Below are 20,272 nucleotides of genomic sequence, written 5' to 3'. Positions count from 1 at the left end.
ATATGGTTACCTTCCAAATGACGAATCTTTGTGGGCAAAGATTTCCAACTTGCTGTTCCATTTAAAAGAGTTTTGGGGAGGCTGCTGGGCCCTACGAGTGTGTCTGCATGTAGTTAGACGCCCCCGGCTGGCCTGTGCCAGCTGACTCGGGTTCATAGGGCTCAAGCGAAAAGTCTGTCGAACTTTGGGGGAGATGTTACAGTTGGGGCAGCAGCCTAAACTCTGGAACCCTCCTACCTCTCAGGGCCCTAGAGCCTAGGCTCCAGCCCCTTTGCCTGAGCCTTGTCAGCCTAAGTCAGTGGGCACGGACCAGACGCAGCTTCCAAATGCAGCTCAAACACATTCTAAGAGCCCTCCTGGCGGCATGAAGCCAGGCTGTCCCCAGGGGCCTGGCTTCCTGCACTGGAGCCAGTTCCTTGTACAATTAACAGGAAACAACTTGTCAAACCGATTTTCACTCCTAAAAAGAGCCATCACTTGGATGAAAACAACCTTCCTCCTCAAAGCCAAAGTCTTTGGCAGCAAGCTGGAGTGGGGTATCTATAAGAACATAAGAACATAAGAACATAAGAATGGCCATACTGGGTCAGACCAAAGGTCCATCAAGCCCAGCATCCCATCTGCCGACGGTGGCCAATGCCAGGTGCCCCAGAGAAGGAGAACAGAAGACAATGATCAAGTGATTTATCTCCTGCCATCCATCTCCTGCCCTTGTTATGAAGGCTAGGGCACCATACTTTATCCCTGGCTAATAGCCATTTATGGACCTAACCTGCAAAAATTTATCAAGCTCTTTTTTAAACCCTAATAGAGTCCTGGCCTTCACAGCCTCCTCGGGCAAGGAGTTCCACAGGTTGACTGTGCGCTGTGTGAAGAAAAATTTCCTTTTATTAGTTTTGAACCTACTACCCATCAATTTCATTTGGTGTCCCCTAGTTCTTGTATTATGGGAAAAGGTAAATAATTTTTCTATATTCACTTTCTCCACACCATTTATGATTTTATATACCTCTATCATATCGCCCCTCAATCGCCTTTTTTCCAAACTGAAAAGTCCCAGTCTCTCTAGCCTCTCCCCATATGGGACCCTTTCCAAGCCCCTAATCATCTTAGTCGCCCTTTTCTGAACCTTTTCTAATGCCAATATATCTTTTTTGAGGTGAGGAGACCACATCTGCACGCAGTACTCGAGATGTGGGCGTACCATAGTTTTATATAGGGGAAGTATGATATCTTTTGTCTTATTATCGATCCCTTTTTTAATAATTCCTAACATCCTATTTGCCTTACTAACTGCCGCTGCACACTGCGTGGATGTCTTCAGAGAACTATCCACTATAACTCCAAGATCCCTTTCCTGATCTGTCGTAGCTAAATTTGACCCCATCATGTAGTACGTGTAATTTGGGTTATTTTTTCCAACATGCATTACCTTACACTTACCCACATTAAATTTCATTTGCCATTTTGCTGCCCAATCACTCAGTTTGCTGAGATCTTTTTGTGGCGAATCCCCCAGAGAGTGGTGCTGGAGGAGAGTGAGGTAGGACCCAGGCACACCAGGGGCAGCAGGCTGAAGCTAAGCCACGGTTAATCAAGCTCCAGCAATGTGTGGCAGGCAGGCTGGTGTGGGGTGATGAATGTGTAAGGATCAGTTCTGCTGCCTCTTCTGCTGTAGACATCGGAATGTGTTTTGGGAAGAAGGGGCTTTTGAAGACTGGGCGGCTGTTTTGAAAGGCCCCCGCCTACACGGGTGGCGCGCGATTTGAAAGCTGCACTTTCGAATCACTGTGACTGCCATTATGCTAACAAGGCACTGCATATTCATGACAGCGCCTCATTAGCGTATTTTGAACTCCCTCATTAACATGCCCCTTCTGAAAGGAGGGGGCTCATGTAGACCCAGCCTTAGAGCGTGGACTATTGAATATATGGACTGCACAGAAGAGCCACTCTGAGAAAACCATTGAAGTCTGTGGGAACCTGCATGGGTTCAAGCCCATAGAATCAGTCCTAATGTTAACCTACATTTCCACTCCTGAGGCCAGTTGCTTCCTTCCAGGGGTGACTACGAAGACTGACTGATCCCTCTTCTTTTAAAACAGCCCTGTACCCATTTGCAGGCAGGTGTGTGAATCTGTGGGATTCATGGCCAGTTAGATCTGGATATTTATGTGACACATGAGCTGCGTCTACACGTGCACGCTACTTCGAAGTAGCGGCACCAACTTCGAAATAGCGCCCGTTGCGTCTACACGCGTCGGGCGCTATTTCGAAGTTAACTTCGACGTTAGGCGGCGAGACGTCGAAGTCGCTAACCTCATGAGGAGATAGGAATAGCACCCTACTTCGACGTTCAACGTCGAAGTAGGGACCGTGTAGATGATCCGCGTCCCGCAACGTTGAAATTGCTGGGTCCTCCATGGCGGCCATCAGCTGGGGGGTTGAGAGATGCTCTCTCTCCAGCCCCTGCGGGGCTCTATGGTCACCGTGGGCAGCAGCCCTTAGCCCAGGGCTTCTGGCTGCTTCTGCGGCAGCTGGGGATCTATGCTGCAGGCACAGGGTCTGCAACCAGTTGTCAGCTCTATGTATCTTGTGTTGTTTAGTGCAACTGCGTCTGGGAGGGGCCCTTTAAGGGAGCGGCTGGCTGTTGAGTCCGCCCTGTGACCCTGTCTGCAGCTGTGCCTAGCATCCCTATTTCGATGTGTGCTACTTTGACGTGTAGACGTTCCCTCGCTGCGCCTATTTCGATGTTGGGCTGAGCAACGTCAAAGTTGAACATCGACGTTGCCGGCCCTGGAGGACGTGTAGACGTTATTCATCGAAATAGCCTATTTCGATGTCGCAACATCGAAATAAGCTATTTCGATGTTGGCTGCACGTGTAGACGTAGCCATGGAGTCCCCTCTTCTATTTGTGTAGTATCCATAAACAGGTTTCCACCTTTACTAAGTTGTCCTTCAGGATTACCAAGCCAGTGGTTTATGGTGCCCTGTGTCGACTGATGGGTCACTCATGTCCCTGGCTGTGAGTATTAGCTGTCCATAATGTGTATCACATAACTGGACATTAAGTCACACACAATTGTTTGTGCTCTCTGTCTGGCTGATACCTAAAGACACAAAGAGCTGTCAGTCTGGCCATAAAGAACACTTCTGCCCTGAATACTTCTCGGGTTCATGCAGCGAGGAATTCACACAAGCATGCACAACATATTCTCTTTCCACAAACATTTTTATTAATGAAAGTTCCTGCTTTCAAATGTTGTCTGAAAGTTCCAGAAGGAGATGCAAACACCAGCTAAATGACTCTACCACTCACTCATTCAAAGGAGGGTTCACAACTCCCCTGGAGTTTTTACTCCACTCTCTTATTGCTCAGACCCCCACATAGACCCCCATGTAGTACAGACACCATCAGGTAACCAGTTTACAGACCCACAAAGCTTTCTCTGGACACAGATTACTCACAACATCTGGGGCAGGATTTCTCAGGTCAAAGGGACTTGTGATCCCAAGCCACGGGGGCACTTTGGAAAATCCCAGTCTATATGCTTATACAAAACAAGTTGATTCCAATGCCAGAAGGGATTGTTGTAACCTCCTGCCCTAATGCAGGCTAGAGAACATCACCCAGAGATTCCTGAATCAAACCCAGAACTTCTAGTGCAGTTAGAATATCTCATTTAGAAAGAGTCATCCAAGACGTGTCAGAGGATCCACCATGCCCGTAGGCAAGTAGTCCCAACAGTTGATAACTCCCAGGGCTAAAAATTTGTTCCATATTTCTAGTTGAAATTTTGTCTAGCTTATGCTTCCAGTGGCTCTTGTTCTGCTTTTGTCTGAAATGTTAAAGAGCCAGTGCCATCAGAAATAAAGCTCCTCTGATGGGAATTAACAGACACCAGCATACATCCATACCCAGATCCAAGCTTACCGGGAGAGGGCTCTTAGTCCACCCAGGCACATAGAGTTCTGGAGGCCCTGAACTATCACCAAGGGCAGCTCATCCAGGGTTCTCAGTCTTCCTCCTGTCTCTGCTGCCTGTGGGAGTTTTGCTTCCTCCAGTACATGGTGCAGCAGAAGAGGCTATTGCCTCCAGGGTCACCAGAACACCCATTGACATCTCCCCGCTCTTCTCGGGGAGAGGGGGACCTGCTCATCTTGGAGTGGTTGCCCCACCCAAGCATTCATTGTTGCCTGTCCCACCTCTTGTTTAAACTGGAGCCCAAAGGTGAGTACAGAGCTCCAGACAGGGCCTGCTCATTGCAGGCTGAGAGAGACAAGCGTGAGGCTGTTTCTACACAGACTACCCTGGTAGCATTCAGCTTCCTGGCAGGAGCAAGGCAGGACTGGCTCATTCCTTTTATCAGTTCCCACTGTACTTCATCCTCCTGGCTGCCAGTGGGACCATTCCATTGTGGGGGCCAACACAGACACCAGGCCAGGCTCAGGCTTAGCCACCTTAGCCAATTTGGCCTTTACTTTAGATACCGCAGCCAGTTCCTGTTTACTGTTGGAACTCCTGGAACCTCATGTTCTGGACAGCCAGGTGCAGCGCTCAGAGGGGTGGTGTCACACTTTGGAATGCTCTGGGCAGGGGTGAAGCAGCATGACAATGACAGGCAGATGTGGATGGACATGGGAACCTGCTGGCTGACCCTAGTCCGTGGCAGGGTTTGGGATATGCCAGCATGCTGTTTCCTGCAGCGGGATCAGCCCATTGCTGCAGTGGGGGTGTTTCCTTCTCCTCCCCTCTCCCAGCACCCTTCAGTCACGTAACCACTCACTCTTGGGGCAGGCCAGACAGACTCTGGCAGACTCTCTGGCATCACTTTCTCAAGCCTGATTAATGTGGCCAACGCTCCTCCAGTCTGAACTGAAGAAAATACCATTATCTCTTGTGAAATGACTCAGATATTGTGCTGCTGCATCTTGCTGGTAATGTCAGATCTGAGGCAGCAGTATTAAAAATGAGCATTTTACCCTGGGCATGGTATTAACTATGAAATTAAAATGGTATTTATTGCCTTTAGCCATCAGTCTCTAGACTCTTCCAGAATAAATGTTTTTAGTTCCATGCAGGAAGATTCTGGCATTTAAGGGGGCCAGACATTTCTAAGTAGAATATATACGCTGCGTGTAGCGAGAGAGTCTGAGGGTGTGCACTGCCGTGCCATGTGATGTCATGGGAGATAAGGTCTTACACCTCATTAAGTCACACTGAGATGGAATGCCCACCAGGCCCTGCATCTACAAGGAAAACATTTGTTTCCGAGCAAGTATACACTATCAATATGGAGCCACTATCTTTGCCTTAAAACTTTTGGCAAAGACCTATGAAAGCCAAGTGTGTACACTTGTGAATGGAAAGGCAGTTAGTGGAAAAGGCTCAGCATCCCATTAGCCCTGTATCCGGGCCTGGCCTACCCCATGGAAATGGGCACCACCAGCCTTCAGCTCCAGCATCTGTCTGCTTGGAAACATAGGGCTGTCTCCAAAACTGGGAGGAGTCCTGTGGCACCTTCAAAGCTCACAAATGTAATTGGGCCTAAGCTGAAGTCCACATTAATGCTCTAGGCACCCTGTTCTTCTCCTTCAAGCATGGACCAGCTGGGTGCCAGGACAAATAGTCTCAAAGAAGTGGCCATTTCTAGGTCCTGCTCTGCTGGAATCAAAGAGGGAGCCGTGCTAGTCTATACACTATCAAAACAAAAAGCAGTCAAGTAGCACTTTAAAGACTAGCAAAATAGTTTATTAGGTGAGCTTTCGTGGGACAGACCCACTTCTTCAGACCATAGCCAGACCAGAACAGACTCAATATTTAAGGCACAGAGAACCAAAAACAGTAAGCAAGGAGGACAAATCAGAAAAAGATAATGAAGGTGAGCACATCAGAGAGTCTTTAAAGTGCTACTTGACTGCTTTTTGTTTTGCTGGAATCAAGGGTTTTAAACAGAAGGTTCTCCAACAAAATGCATCTGACGACATGGACTCCAGCCCATGAAAGCTTATGCCCAAATACATGTGTTAGTCTTTAAGGTGCCACATGTCTGCTTGTTTTTGCTGAAACAGATGAACACAGCAACCCCTGTGAGACTTGTCCCAAAACCAAATTCATTGCATCCATTACAATTACACTGGAATCCCTGATAACAGTGCATAATAGCGCTTCAGTGACCAAGCTCAATTTCCCCAGAAAGATCCTGGCACCCGCTGAAAGCCTGAAATTATAAAGGTCTGGTTACACAAGAGCACACCTGAACCTTCTTCTAAACCCTGCGTCTTGGCTTAGACTAGAGGCCCTGTGGTCCCTCCTGACCCTATGGTTCTATGAGTATCTGATCAGAAGCTTCGTGGTTCGAGAAAGTTCTGCTTAAAAACCTTGACTGCAGCAGGGCAGGAACCAGAAATGGCCCTTTTACAGAAGCTCAGCTGCAATGCTGCAGGGTGTGTAGCATTACAGGAATGCAGGACTGCACCAAGCCCAGTGCAAAAGCACCTGAGAAGGGTGACATTCAACCTGCATGAGTGTCTGCACACAGCCTCATCATCATTGCATTGATATGCTGATCATGCAAATGTGACATGACCCTTATGTTGGGCTTCTCTCCAGGGAACAATGGGGCACGTGGTACTACAGGTTGAACTTTTCTGGTCCAGCACCCTCAGGACCTGACCAGTGCCAAACCAGAGAATTTGCTGAACTACCAAAGGTCAATCTTGTCTAGCAGCATTACCAGCTCCATTGCTTCATGGGCTCTTAGAAGACATTCAGGGGTGAACTGGAGCTAAATAACAGCACAGAACACTAAGAGGCAGGACTGATGGCTGTAAACAAACTTTATGGGACCATGGGAAACTTGACCACACCCAAGGTAGGTGGGTCTCTGGCTAACTAAAATCTTGCTGGACTGGACATGGGGACCAGAGAATGCAGGACTAGAGAGTTTCAGCCTATACAAGGGCCATGGAGCCACTCGTGCCAGGGGCTGCCTGGCCTGGGTTACTCTCTATTTCACAGACAACATGGTGTGGGGGGCAGTGGATATGAGAAGCAAAGGGAGGCAATGTGTCCGCTTGGTCTTAGTGATCTTCCTGTCCCTATTCTGACCATTCCTGAAGGCTCCCACAGCAGTCTGTTGCAGCCCTGCAGCCTGGTGACTCTTACCCCAAAAGGGATCTGTTAACTTAAAAGTCAAAACCCTTCCAGCTTGCCAGACCTATTAGCATAACACTGAACCAGTGAAAGAGCCATTAAGTTAGGGCAAATATGGGACAGGAAGATATGGGGAAAGGAGCAGCTCCTCCCAGCTCTGTCAAGCCCCTGGGGAGCTGGGAAGGAGGCAGCAGCCACCAGCACTCCCCAGGAGCCCAGGGAAGTGGCAGCTGCCCATGCTCCCCGAGTGTCGCCAAGGCTCAGGGAAGTGACTTCCTCCAGCTGCTGGAGGAAAAGCTCGGGGGGGGGTGCTAAATATGGGACTATACATCCCATTTAAAAAAATTAGTTGGGACACTTTTATCATCCCAAATACAGGACCATCTCCCCCAATACGGGATGGATGGTCACTCTCCAGTAAGTGGTAATGAAACCATTTAACAGGCATGTGCCAGCCCTGTTTACTGACAAAACCAGTTGTTCATTACCATGTCTGCAGGAACTTAGTTTAAAATGTGCTTTAAATATTTCGTTATTTTGTGGCTGACGATTAGGAAATCATATCTCTAGAAATCCTTGTGAAGATATTTAAATGCACAATCTCCTTATTCAGCTTTAGCTTCTAATGCTTGAATCATCAAACATGCAGTTTAAATTCTTCAGAAGACAACTCATCTAAAATACTAATTTTAATTGCTAGAGTACAAAAGCTTATTTCCAAAGTCTTCCTGTCCTTTCTGTCTACCCCAATCTCCTTCCACTCCCTTCTTGAAAAGAATCCTGAAAGGGACAAAATTCCTTTTCTTTCAGATAGCTGGACAAATGAGTTTCCCTTGTACTTCTCAGTATTTGATGAATGAGCTTTAAGAGAACCCTGCATCAAAATCAGTACCTTACCAAGATATTAAAATCCTTTGATATGCCTAAAATCTTTGGAAACATATTTTAACATAAACATATAGTAAAATTTCAAAACATGTCTCGTTATGAAAATCACACAAAATAAATTTTTCCCTTTTTCTAAAAGCAATGAACTTTGTTATGAACACACTAAACTGCTCTGATGGATTAATTTAAAATAATGTACTTTGTTTGCAGTAAGTTTAAATATGTAGTAATCTGGAATGATTATTTTATGAAGGCTTAAGAGCACATTTAAAACATAAAAATCAGCTTAGAACTATTGATGAAGAAAATGTATAACAGAGAAGGTCTACATCATGTATTCCATAGTATTTAAGGTTGTATTCAGCAGGACAACTGACCTCTCCTTGCTACACAGCTTTTGCAACTAAATCTTTGACAAACTTCAGAGTATATCAAAATATCTGTGAGTGACACTATTAATTCCCAGGTATAGTGCTTTAATTAACTACCTCCTTCATGTCCAGTCTTCACAGTCTGGCAAGCAGTGAAAGACATGCTCCATTCAAAAGAACTTTTAGAAGAGCTATTTTTTCCAAACTTCATTTGCTACGTTTGGGCTCAGAGATTTGGTAGCTCAGTAGAGAGGGGACGGAGCAGTGGGGAGGAGTCTGGGGAGGGGGGCAAGCTTGAACAGAGCAGGAGTGGAACATGGGTGAAGCTACAGGCTGAGCAGCTTGCCACCCTGTTTTTTCCAGGTGCTGCTAAGTGAGCCAAACCATGTTAAATGGCTTAAAACAGGGCTACCTGCATCCCAAGTCTGAGGGTCCTCCACTATAAGGCACCAAACCAGTCACAGAGAGTGTTCCTGTTGCCACACTGGCCAGCAGGAAATCACACAAGCAATTCCCTTGCATTCTGTAGCTCCCCTTGCATCACCACCAGTACCCTCCTTACACGGATGAGAGGTTATGAAAACCAGTCTCACCAAATCTGAACAGGTTCTTCTGCATCCAAAGGACCAGCCACCTCCCCAGGTCAACACATACCTCCGATCTTACCCAAAAGAGCACACTGTTCCCATCCTTCAGAATCTAAAATCTAAAGGTTAATTAATAAAAAGAAAGAATAGGCTGAGAGCAAAGTTGTTAATGCAATCAAATTACACACATTAATCACAAAATGCTTGGTGCAGGCTTGCAGCAGAGGTAGAATAGGCTGCTAAGTTAAAAGTCTCTGGAGTACATCCTTTATTAGGATGGGTTGTCAACCCTTCTGGGCTCAGTTCATAGCAGAGATCCTCCTGAAGTGATGAGCCTAATTGAAGACAAAGATGGAGGAAACTCAGGGCCTCCTTTATACCCTTGCTCATGTGGAGGGAATTCCATTGTTCCTCCCTGTGTGGAAGCATATCCAAAATGGAGCCTGTCATGTGAGCAGGTTGCCTGGCCATGTCCTCTTTAGGCTGTCACTGGCCCTCTGTTCTGTTGCATGTTCAAAGCCAAATTCCTCAGATGTCGATTGGAATGTGATAAAGCCGTTTGTCTGTCAGGTACTGCTTCCTTTGACTAGGAACCCTTTGCCCCACCTCCTATTGTGGTCTCCCAGAAAATAAAATTTCAAATACAAGCACAGATCCAATACTTATAACTCCACATATAAAAATAATACAAACATATAAGCAGTATAAACAGATTCAGTGAATCACCAGCTTCTGATAGACACCTTATTTGACCCAAGATTTGGTACAAACTTAGGACAGTGGTTGCAACAATGTTTTATGTGTTCATTCAAAAATCCAGTAGGCAGCAGCTTCACCCACTGCCCCTGCCAGAGAAGATCATTCCCCTACACTGTACAAAAGAAGCAGGATTTGGGATCCTGGGCTGTCTGGCTCCCATCATGAGAACACCCAGCCTATGGTACTATGATGCTGCTCCACCTTGGAGCAGCCAGGTTCAGAATAATTGTTCTCTCAGAGCATGCTGCTCTGTGTCCTAGATTCTCTGTTAGACGGTCAAAGATTTGGTTTCAGGATGGTTTCCCTGAGACTGACACTTTTCACAGGGAAATGCCAGTTCTGGCAAGAAACTACGATTCCCCTCAGGAGATGTCAAACGAACCTCATTACTCCTGATTGAAAGTGCTGCTGTGTTCCAGCCTCTTAGCTGACAAGCCTCCCCAGCTGGCCTGTGGTACAAGATGTCACCTAATGCCTCAGATGTTTGTAGGTCAGGAAGTGGGGACTGAAGCCCTACAAAATCAGCCGTCTGATGAAGCTTCCAGTGCTACATTGGATTGGCTGGGTTGGAAATGTAGCAAAAATGGCTATTCTCACCCCAGTTTTAATTCCGCCAAGCAGTGGCCCCATGAGGAGAAAGAAAATGAAGGGAAAAAAAACAAAAAAAAAACCGACCAGTGTGTCTTTACAATTCAGTTTCATCCACTCCGGGTCCAGAACACTAAAATGCTTAAATCATAATGGCATGATTCTTGCACAGTCTCACTAGGGGGCTGAATTAAGGTATCTTTCTGCTCAAGGAGACACTTCCAGTTTTCCAGAATGGATGGGAAGTTACCATTCATCTTTTTAAATGATGCCTTTGCACAAGGGTTCAGCAGTCCAGGATCTGGGAAGTTTGTGTAGCCTGCTTAGAGACGAGAGCTAAGGTTCTTTGTGCGCCTTAACTTTGCATTTCCAGAACTTAACATGTTTGTATTTTTTATGTAGAACCATGACTGTCAATTCTGTGGGTTTAAATCTTGCTTTTGGCTTAAGTGCAACATCCCTCTAATGCAGTGGTCCCTAAACGACTCAGATGTATTTTCAGCCTTCATTCCATCTTAACGTCGTTTTGTCTGGCAGTTTTCTCTTTTTTAATTAAAACATGAATCCATGACCACTAAACCAGACACGGAAAGAGAATGTTCCCAAACACAGAGAGAATGGCACTGTGGCCTATCTCTAACAGTTCAGCGACACGAAGCATCCGCAGTAAATCTCTTCTTTATTTTACCATTTATGGATTCCCTGGTTCACCTGGCTGCTTTACCCCACTAGAGAGCAGCACGAAGTAGCTGGTTAAACTGGCTTTACATCTCTGTTTTGTCAGCATACTGCAAAACAACAGCTGGCACGTGCACTGCTGTTCCCTTCTCTCCCCTTTCTCCGCTGCCCCGGTCTACAAACGACTGGAGGTTGATGCTAGACAAATTCAGAATGGAAATAAAGAGAAAACACTTAACAGTGACAGTAATTATCCATTGGAACAGCTTGCCACAGGTCATGGTGGATTCTCCATCATTAACAACATTTTAAATCACATTGGAATGATGCTAAAAGCTCTGCTTTAGGAATAATTTTGGGGCAGTGCCCTGCCTGTTCTGTGCTGGAGTTCAGACTGGATGATCCTAATGGTCCCTTCTGGTCTTGGAATCAATGAAATCCTCACATCATCTTCCCCATATTCCACCCCATGTACCCCTCCACGCTGCACCCCTACATTCCCACCCCTCAAATTGCCTTCACTCCTATATTCCCTAAATTCCACTACATGCCCTAATTCCCCTGTTTCTTGCACCCCTACATTCCACTGCATGCCCCCCCAAATTGCCTTCCCTTCTGTATCCCTACATGACACCCTCCCTGCCCTGGGCCCCCCACCCACCCCCATGGCTGCCAAAGGACATGGCAGCTCAAGGCTGTGGTTGCCATGCTGCTCACAGTGGAAGGTTTCCCTGAGCTCAGTTCTGCCCTGGCTGAACGGACACATGGGCCAACGCCTGGCCCACAGGGCAGTTGGTGGCCCCTGGCAGTGGGGCAGAGTCACTCCAGCCTCTGAGAAATACCCTTGTTGCCAACACAGGAGCTGTGGCAGGTGCGGGCTGGCCCCAGGAGCTAGTCACTACTGTGGTGGGGGGTGGGAGGGGTGAGAGCTGTGAACGCTCTTCTGTCTCCTGCTCGTGCCGTGGTCATCTTCGAATAGCGTCCCTGTGGGTGTGGTGCTGCAAGTGCTCACACCTCTCTCCAGCCCATGAGGGAGGACTGCTAGCGGGCGGTCTCCCTTCTGCTCACACCTCTGCCCAAAACCTCCTCCTGGCAGACACTGAGGTTTTGGGAGTGCTTGGGCAAACTGCTCGATCTGCTGCCAATGCTCCTGCCAGGCCCCCCCCACTAATACCTACCCCTGGGTTCCCACAGATTCTGGCCCTTCTGGCTGCTGATCAGCTCCTTGCCCCTCCTGTCCATGGCCCCCTTGTGTCCTCCACATATTGCCCCTGAATCCAGCCCAACATGTTGGCAACGACAGCATACTGTAAACCTCAGCCAATGCTTCCCGTACCTCTTGTAGGACTGGCTATTGGAGAGTCTGAGAGTGGCAGCCACCCTTCACCAGCCTGGCCGTCTCCCCTCCTGCAGGCTGCACGTTGCTGGGAGTGTGCTTTCTGCTCCAGGCTCCCACAGTTTCACTTTCCTTTAGTTGTCTTTGGCTCCAAAAGCGTCTTTGATGCTGGGGTGAGGTTTGCATTCATCTGCTCAGAAGCCCAGCAACCAATGATTCCAGCAGAGAATTGCAAGGTGTATTGGGATGTGTTAGCAGTTTTCAGTGTGGATTGATCATTAATCACATCCTGTGCTATTGGTCGTGTCTCTTCCGCCACCTCATTTGACTGTTCATAATGAGACCCTGAGTTAACATCTGAAAGACAATGTGCCAAAATAAGCGACGCCTGCACATGGACCATTATCTCCTAGTAACTCATCTGGACTCTCACGTCCAGCAAGCTGTGATTTACAGTGTGTTATTCCATTGCTACTTCATGCATCATTCAACAGCTTCATGTACAAACAAAGCAGAGCAGTTGTCTTTGCCTCAGAGATAATCTTTCCCATTTAATTCCAAGAGAATGGATGGGTTTGGAATCTCAGGCACTTTTGGTGGTTCTTTAACTTTGTTTCCCCAGTGTTTAGTGACAGTTTCACCCTTGGATTCTTCCCTTTTATGCCTGGCCAGAAGAGAACATTCTGGCACTGGTGTCTCCTGGCTCAGTGTGCCGATGGGCCCGGTGCCTCTGTACTATCGCTGAACATAGCCCATGTGGTCAACTGGGCCAAACAGTTGCCTTCACGTAGAATTTCATCATTGTAGTCCCCATTAATTGCTAGGCTTAAAGGCACCTGGGCTTCTTCTACTGCCCAGGCAGTCAATTCTCCTTTCCTCTGAAGCTGTTGCAAGACTGAGCTGGTGTTTGGTCTTCGGTTTTGCAATGGGTAGCTCTTACATCAAACGCTTCTTTCCCCCTGCACCTTCTTGCTCTTGAGAGTTATAGGTAGGGTTGAAACCAAGTTTTTCATCAGAGACTCCTTACTTGCCCTTGGGTCACCAGCCCTTTGTTCCCAGAACAGTTCCTTCAGAGCATTGTGAGTGTGGCTGTTGTCTTGGATGAACATTGCACAATGGTTTCTCCAGTTCGCCCACCAGCTGACCAATGAGCACGCTGGCCAGTGTTTCATGTTCAATATGGGCATTGTGCTTGCGTCTTTCAACCCATGTTGTGGAAGCACATGTCCTTGAGCCACCATCTCTCAGAAGGACAGCCCTGCAGATGTTCCTCAGCTGAGCGCATAGGCTCTGGGTGCTAGTGGGAGTTTACACCGTGGAAATATATTTACAGCAACACACTAAAGTCTGCCCTACTGTTGTAATTGTGTCACTTGTGCGTCCCAATCTGGGAGTGGATATTCAATACCTTAGGAGCCTTCTGCATTACATTCAGTAGGAAAGTTATGCCACCCATTGGAGCTTGGCCTTGGCAGACTGCTATTCAACCCAAGATTTCCTCCTGTGGCTCTGTTTCAAATTCTGCTGAGCGGTAGTTTTTCTTGCACGCACAAACCAGTAGCACCTTGTAACATGGCTTCATTTTGTCTTGTTATAGGAAACAAACATCAGTGTATTGTGCACCCAAGGCAGAGTCACACATCTGTGTGTTCACTATCTGTATTTGCATTGCACTGGTCTCCAGACAATGGTAACGGTCTATTACTATATGAAAACAGCCACACTGGATCAGACCAAAGGTTCATCAAGCCCTGTATCCTGTCTTCCAACAGTGTCCAAAGCAAGAAATGGTAGAATTATCAATAATAATGCAGAAAAAGCAGTTATGTTCAATAAATATTTCCATTATTTATTTCAGAGAAAATAAATGATCAACATTTTTAAATCAATCATCATCATCGTCATCATCATCATCATCAATAACCGTGGACTCAGATAGGTCCAGCTAACTTGCAACCAAGAGTTTTGAAAGATCTGGGTAAGGAGTTTGCTTGTTCATTAATGCTGATTTTTCAATAAACCTAGGAGCACTGAGGAAGTTTCAGGAGCCCGAAAGAAGGCTAATATTGTGCCATTTTTTGAAAGAGTAAGCAGTATGACTCGGGTAATCATCAGCTGGTCAGCCTAACATTGATCCTAAGCAGGATAGTGAGTGGCTGATATGAGACTTGATTAATAAAAAGTGAAAGGAGCATAATACAACTAATACTAATCAAAATCAATTAATGGAAAATAGATCATGTCAAAATAACTTGATATCTTTTTTGTTGAGATTACAAGTTTGGTTGAAAAAGGTCATAGTGTTGATATAAAATACTTCGATTTCAATAATGCATTTGTCCTGGAACTGCATGACTTTTTTTTTTAAAAAACAAGAGCAATATAAAATTAACCTGGCACATATTGAATAGATAAAAATTAACTAATTGATAGGTCTAACATATAACTGAATGGAAAATCCTCATTGAGAACCTGTTTCCAGTGAAGTCCCAAAGAGGTTGGTTCTTGTCCCTATACTGTTTTTTTCAAACCAATGACCTGGAAGAAACCAGGAAATCCTTAGGGATAAGTTCAAAGATGACATAGGAGTTGGGGAAGTGGTAAATAACAAAGAGGAGAGGTCAGTGAGTCAGAGTGGTCTGGATTGCTTGGTAAATTGGGCTCAAGCACACAATCCATATTTTAATACGGCTACATGTAAAGGCATACGTACAGGAACAAAGAATGTGGGCCACACTAACAGGATGGGACCTCTACCCAGAGAAGCAGGGACTCTTAGGAAGGTTGGGGTGTTTTGGTGTGTAATCATCTGAACGTGAGCTCCTCATTTGACACCAGAGCCAAAAGAGCTAATGCAGTCGCTAATGCAGTCATTGTAGACAGAAACAGGAGGAGCAGAGAGGTAGTTTTACCTCTGCATTTGGCACTGGTGCAATGGCTGCTGGAAGTGTGTCCTGCACTTGTGCCTACAGTTCAAGACAAAAGTTGATACATTGCAGAGGGTTCAGAGAAGAACCATGACAAGGATTGAAGAATTAGAAAATCTGTTGTATAGTGACAACATTCAAGGAGCTCACTTTGTTTAGTTTAACAAAGAGATCACAGTATTTGGCATATTTTTTCTATTTTATATCTATTCATCTTTTCGTAGTTGCACATTATGAATTATAAGCCTTTTTTCAATTTGTAATCATTTAAATTTTACAGCTGTGCAAAATTATGGGCAGACCAGAAAATAGGGTGTGAGTCAATAAGGCTGAAATGATACAAGATGCTGAGATTCAAAAAGCTAATGCTTTGTAACTGGTAAAACACAGATTGTCAACGTCACTTGTCAAAAATGCAACTAAAATAGCCTTCAACCAAACTGTAGTAAGCATTCATGCAGCAGTTTTCTTATTCTGTCTATCTGTGAATTACAAGTGGTACACAGGGCAATATTTTTTCATTCAGCCCAATGAGAGGTTGTGTCTCCGCTTGCCCTGCAGCTCTAGGCACCTGAAATGCTGTGCTGTGGAGCTCACAGCTGAGCACCAATAGCTGGCAGACAAGTGCGTAATTCCCTGAGTGTCTGTGTGCAGTGCAGTCCAGCATCTGCTCTCTGACCCCAGCAGCTTGTCTACCACACCATGGCCCCACCCTGCTCTCCACCCATGTGGGTTACTCCTTGCAGTCTGGCTCCAACACACCCCCAGTCCTGAATTACCTGAAAACCATCTGTGCTGAACTGTCCATCCAGCTCCTTGAAAACACAGAGAGATAATGAGGTTCATTAAGCAGGTGGTGAGACAGAAGTGCAGCTTGTCACTTTAACTAGAGTTCACAATCATTTCAGTTCAGATGCAGCACTGACTTGCTTAATATTAAAAGTAAAAGTAGGTTGTTAAAAGAAGCACATAGGTTATGTGATACCAGGTTGAAGGGCCTGAACTGGCTGCAAACAAACAAAAGGAAAACATGCTTTCAAATAGCTCAAACCTAATGTAACAACCTAAAGACTTTGCTCAAGATTGTTTTCTTTCCAATCATTCTTTGTCCAGCCTGGCTGATCAGACTCTTTGGCCTGGACCCAACACACATAATGCACATGGTTTCTTTGTCTCTTCAGGTGTCGGTTAAAACATAGTGTCTCTCTGTCTCTTATATTCCTAAAGGAATTGTCTTTGTCCTAATTCTCTGCAAGGCCCCCTGGGAATTCAGATTCCTGTGTCTCTTCGGAGTGCAAGAGACACGTTAATTCTCAGTCTCTCAAATTCAGTCTCAAGATAATCCCTGCTGGTTTTGCTCCCTGCCAATCTTTAAATGGAGGTAAACCCACATTTCTGGTCAAGGACAAATTGGCTTAGTCCTATCACCTGTGCTAGGCCCTTGAACTTTAAACACGCTCTAGTCATATCACACAGGTAGAACCCACAACTTTACATATCACTTTGTTACATGTAAAACGTTAGCACCCTCCTGGCCATGTTATACAATGGCATTACTGACTGGCATGCTGTTGTTTCCAACGATAGCTCACAGGGCCTAGTTTGTGCAAGCGTCACTGCAGCTGTGCGGAGCGTGTGAATATGGGGTACTAGGCCTGATGCCCCACGTCAGGTAAACTCAAGGGCCCCACTGGCCCCTCCCTCCCTGGCATGCCCTGCTGAAGCAGGTAGAGGGACAGGACTAAGGGGGCAGGCAAAGCTGGGTGCTGCCCCATTCTCCTGTTGGCCAGGGGAGGGGTAGGAGAGCTCCCTCTGCCTCTTGGGATAGCTAGAGAGAGTGTAGCTGCTGGGCTATCTAGCTGGGCTGGGCTGGGCATGGATGGGGCAGCGTGGGTGCTACCGTAGGCATATGTTCATGGTGCTTCAGCTAGCGATCTGCTCCCCTCTGCTTCAGGCCGCAGCCAAGCTTGGAAAGCCATGTAACTCTTGGGGGCTTTTCAGACACGCCTCCCTGTGCATGACCCTGCAGGTGGTCCAAGCCCCCAGCTTTGCCCTCAGGGTCAGGCCTGAGTGACTCCAGCCAGGCTGGAGACAGCTGCTTTGGATGGAAGCTGTGGAGGCTCTGGTTCCTTCTGGAGATTGGCCAGCCTGTAAGGACTCTGAGCTGCCTCAGGATTACTTCTCTGTGCTCGCTATTGCAGAGTACAAGGGGCCCAGTGTTCCTCCAAGGTCCCTCTATGGAGGCACCCACTGCTTATGGTCTCTCCAAATCACTGGTGAGGATTCTTCCACTTCCGCCTCAGCATCTTGCTGAGATCTGCATGGGCAGGGAAGCTCTGGGAGGAGTGGGGAAGGTGTACGCAGTCCCCTACAAGCCCAGGAGGGCTCAGGGCAGAGGGAAGGTACAGAGCACAGCAGATCCATCCCAGGAGCTGAGCTCGAAGGCTCCAGGTGATCCCATCTGCTAGGGACTTGTTTTCCTCCCAGGGCCAGGCCCAGAGTCATAGGGCAGGAAGGTGTAAGTTCCCTGTGGAGATTAGAGCCTGGCACAGCTCTTGCCTCTGGATGGCAGGCTCTTGAGCAAGCCCCCAACCTCTGCTCTAGCCGGGTCCCTAGCCAGCTGGCCCTCCCTGCAGAAGGCAGCCACATCCCACTCACCTTCACTGCTGTGCTGCTAATGCCACTAGCTCAGTGCTGAGCTGCTGCTGTAAGCAGTGGGCTGTAACTGGGGTGGTGGCTGTGGGGAGGGGCCAGCTGGTAAGTGGGTAAGGGCAGTCCCATCCCAAGGCTGGTGAACCCCTCATTTATAATAATGCCGCAGTGCGTGTGCTATCAGTTTGCGCTTGGGATCTCTTCCGCCCTCTCCCAGCCGGTTGAGCTGTGCTGCTAGCCAAGCCCTGCTCTCCCACCCAGACAACACCACTCACCATCAGTCCTGGCCATTGCCCTTCCCAGCTTCAGGGGCAAAGCAGTAATGCACCAACCAGTGGAGACTCCTCTCTGGAGAGCACTTATCATGGTGTAGCCTGGGCCAGGACACTCTTCTAGCTTTATCTAGGACAGGGCATTTCTGAATAACTCCTGCTTTCCTTATGCTGGGAGGCACCAACAGGCAGTGAGGCAACATCGCACAAGTCAGTGCTGCCGTGCACATGCTTGAGAAGAAACAGCCATGGAAAAACTCTGTAACATTCCTCGGCTGGGCCATGGCATTGATAGAGCTGATATCAAAAGCTTTTCCTGCACCACTTCCACCTTTGAATCGTAATCCAATAGCTTTGGAGGAATTCTGGAAAGGAGGGGAGGGGGAGGAAGCCCTGCTGTGGGCTCAGTAAGTAGAAGCTGGAATGGCTGAGCTGAGTCATGTTATCTTTGAGACAGGAGGGGAGGGAGCCCTTGGCTGAGTGGGCCTGGCTCTCCAGGAGATCTATCACCTGTGATGCTCATGCCACATTGGGGCTCAGCGTGCTGGTTATCAGAGCCAGGGCAAACCTCTGTTAATGGCAGCCGTGCTCCTTAGGGAAGCACCATAGCTTATCGCTGGCCCTCAACCCAGCAGTCCAAGAGGTGATTCCCAAGTGTGCAGCTGTGTTTCTGGGCTCGGTCTGGGCCAGGAACGCTGTGCTCCTCTGAGGTTTACACAGCTCTGTCTTCGTAGGGCCACCCGGACTGTTTTCAGCTGGCCCAGCCAGGCAGGAACTGAAAGCCAGGGGCTTATTGTCTTACTTCCGATGCTGTTTGTTAGTAAGAGAGACAGCGGCTCTTGGGGGGTGCAGCTGTTCAGCATGGTCAGCCCTGAGTGCCAGCTGGGCCCTGGAGTGAGCCCTGCAGCCCCCGGGCAGGCAGAGCACTTGCTGGTTCCTGGTGGGGCCTGGTTCAAGACAGCTCAGGATGTGGGCTTCTTGGATCAGTGGATACTGGGCCCTTTGGTTTGTGAGGACCCTCAAAGGAACAGACTTTCTGTTGGAAAATGGGGCCTTGTGGATCTGGGAGGAGAGTGGCTGGAAACCTCCAGCCCTCTGGAGAGTGACCTGCCTCTGGAGAGGCAGCTCCCTGCAGGGTGCCAGGCAGGTGTTGTGGAAGGAGTGTGGGTGATGGGGCATCATCCCCTCTTCCATAGGCTGCCACCCTCACTAAACTGCACTCAGCACCTCTGCAGGGCCTCCCAGGGCCCCGCTTTACAGAGCCTTTTCCCCCTGTTGTGGAAGTGCTTGGTGGGATGGTTGAGAAGCAGTGGGCATGTTACTGTGGATATCTGCAGTGCACGCCAGGTGAAGGCTTGGGTGCTTGCATGTCTTGAAAGGGAGTGGGGTGGTTTGGGATCCGCCTGAAGAGCTGGCTGTATGCGCTGGGTTCTTTGGCACTGGGGAGGTGAGAAGGACTACAGGGACTAGGTTAAAGGCTTGCTGTAGCTCTCTCATGCATCTGAGTGGGGCATATGACCAAGTCACACAGCTGCTGTGTTCTGACCCTTTTCCCAGACCTGTTGTGTGGGCTTTGGGTGGTGACTTGAAGAAATAGTTCAGGCTAGCACAGAGGGTTTGTGTGTGGGTGTGTGCGCACATGTTCTTCCCAAGGCACTGGCTGTACCACTCACCTGGACCTTGCCCACTAGTGTGCCATGGACATTTCCTCCTCCAGGTCTGCAGTGGGGAGGGCCCAGTGAGGGCCAAGCCACCATGAGGTTCATGCTCCCTCTGCCTTCCCTTTCCCTCTGTCTCCCTATCAACTCCTCCATGGCCATTTCATCAGGAAATACTAAGCTCACAGGACTCAATGCAATACTCCCAGACCAGAGTGTTACCACTGTAAAATGGAGATCTGAATCAAACCAGCTTGAGCTCTGGGACATGGGTCCCAGGTGGGGGAGTACAGGCAGTAAAATGTTTCCTGCTTGCAAATTTGGGGGGGGTCTTTTTTTTTTGTGGTTTCATTTGGTTTTTGGTTTTTTGGATTTATAGTAAGTAACGAGGATCAGAT

The 20,272-nt window shown here is 47.7% G+C and overlaps 1 protein-coding gene and 1 long non-coding RNA gene across 12 annotated transcripts in view; one reads left to right on the top strand and one right to left on the bottom strand.

The window, feature by feature from the left end:
* The window catches only part of MYOCD (myocardin), a 295,350-nt gene that overhangs the window by 23,010 nt on the left and 252,068 nt on the right, over positions 1–20,272 (top strand). The window lies entirely within an intron of this gene.
* LOC142023448 (uncharacterized) lies at positions 9,152–19,755 on the bottom strand. Its single transcript, XR_012648240.1, has 2 exons — positions 12,366–19,755; positions 9,152–11,227 (listed from the first exon to the last, which is right to left on the bottom strand). It is a non-coding gene; the product is annotated as an uncharacterized LOC142023448 (long non-coding RNA).

Source organism: Carettochelys insculpta, chromosome 20 (assembly GCF_033958435.1).
Source record: "Carettochelys insculpta isolate YL-2023 chromosome 20, ASM3395843v1, whole genome shotgun sequence".
In the NCBI taxonomy this organism is placed as follows: Eukaryota; Metazoa; Chordata; order Testudines; family Carettochelyidae; genus Carettochelys; species Carettochelys insculpta.
The sequence above is the reverse complement of the archived record's forward strand: the minus strand, read 5'-3'. Positions and strand labels throughout refer to the sequence as shown.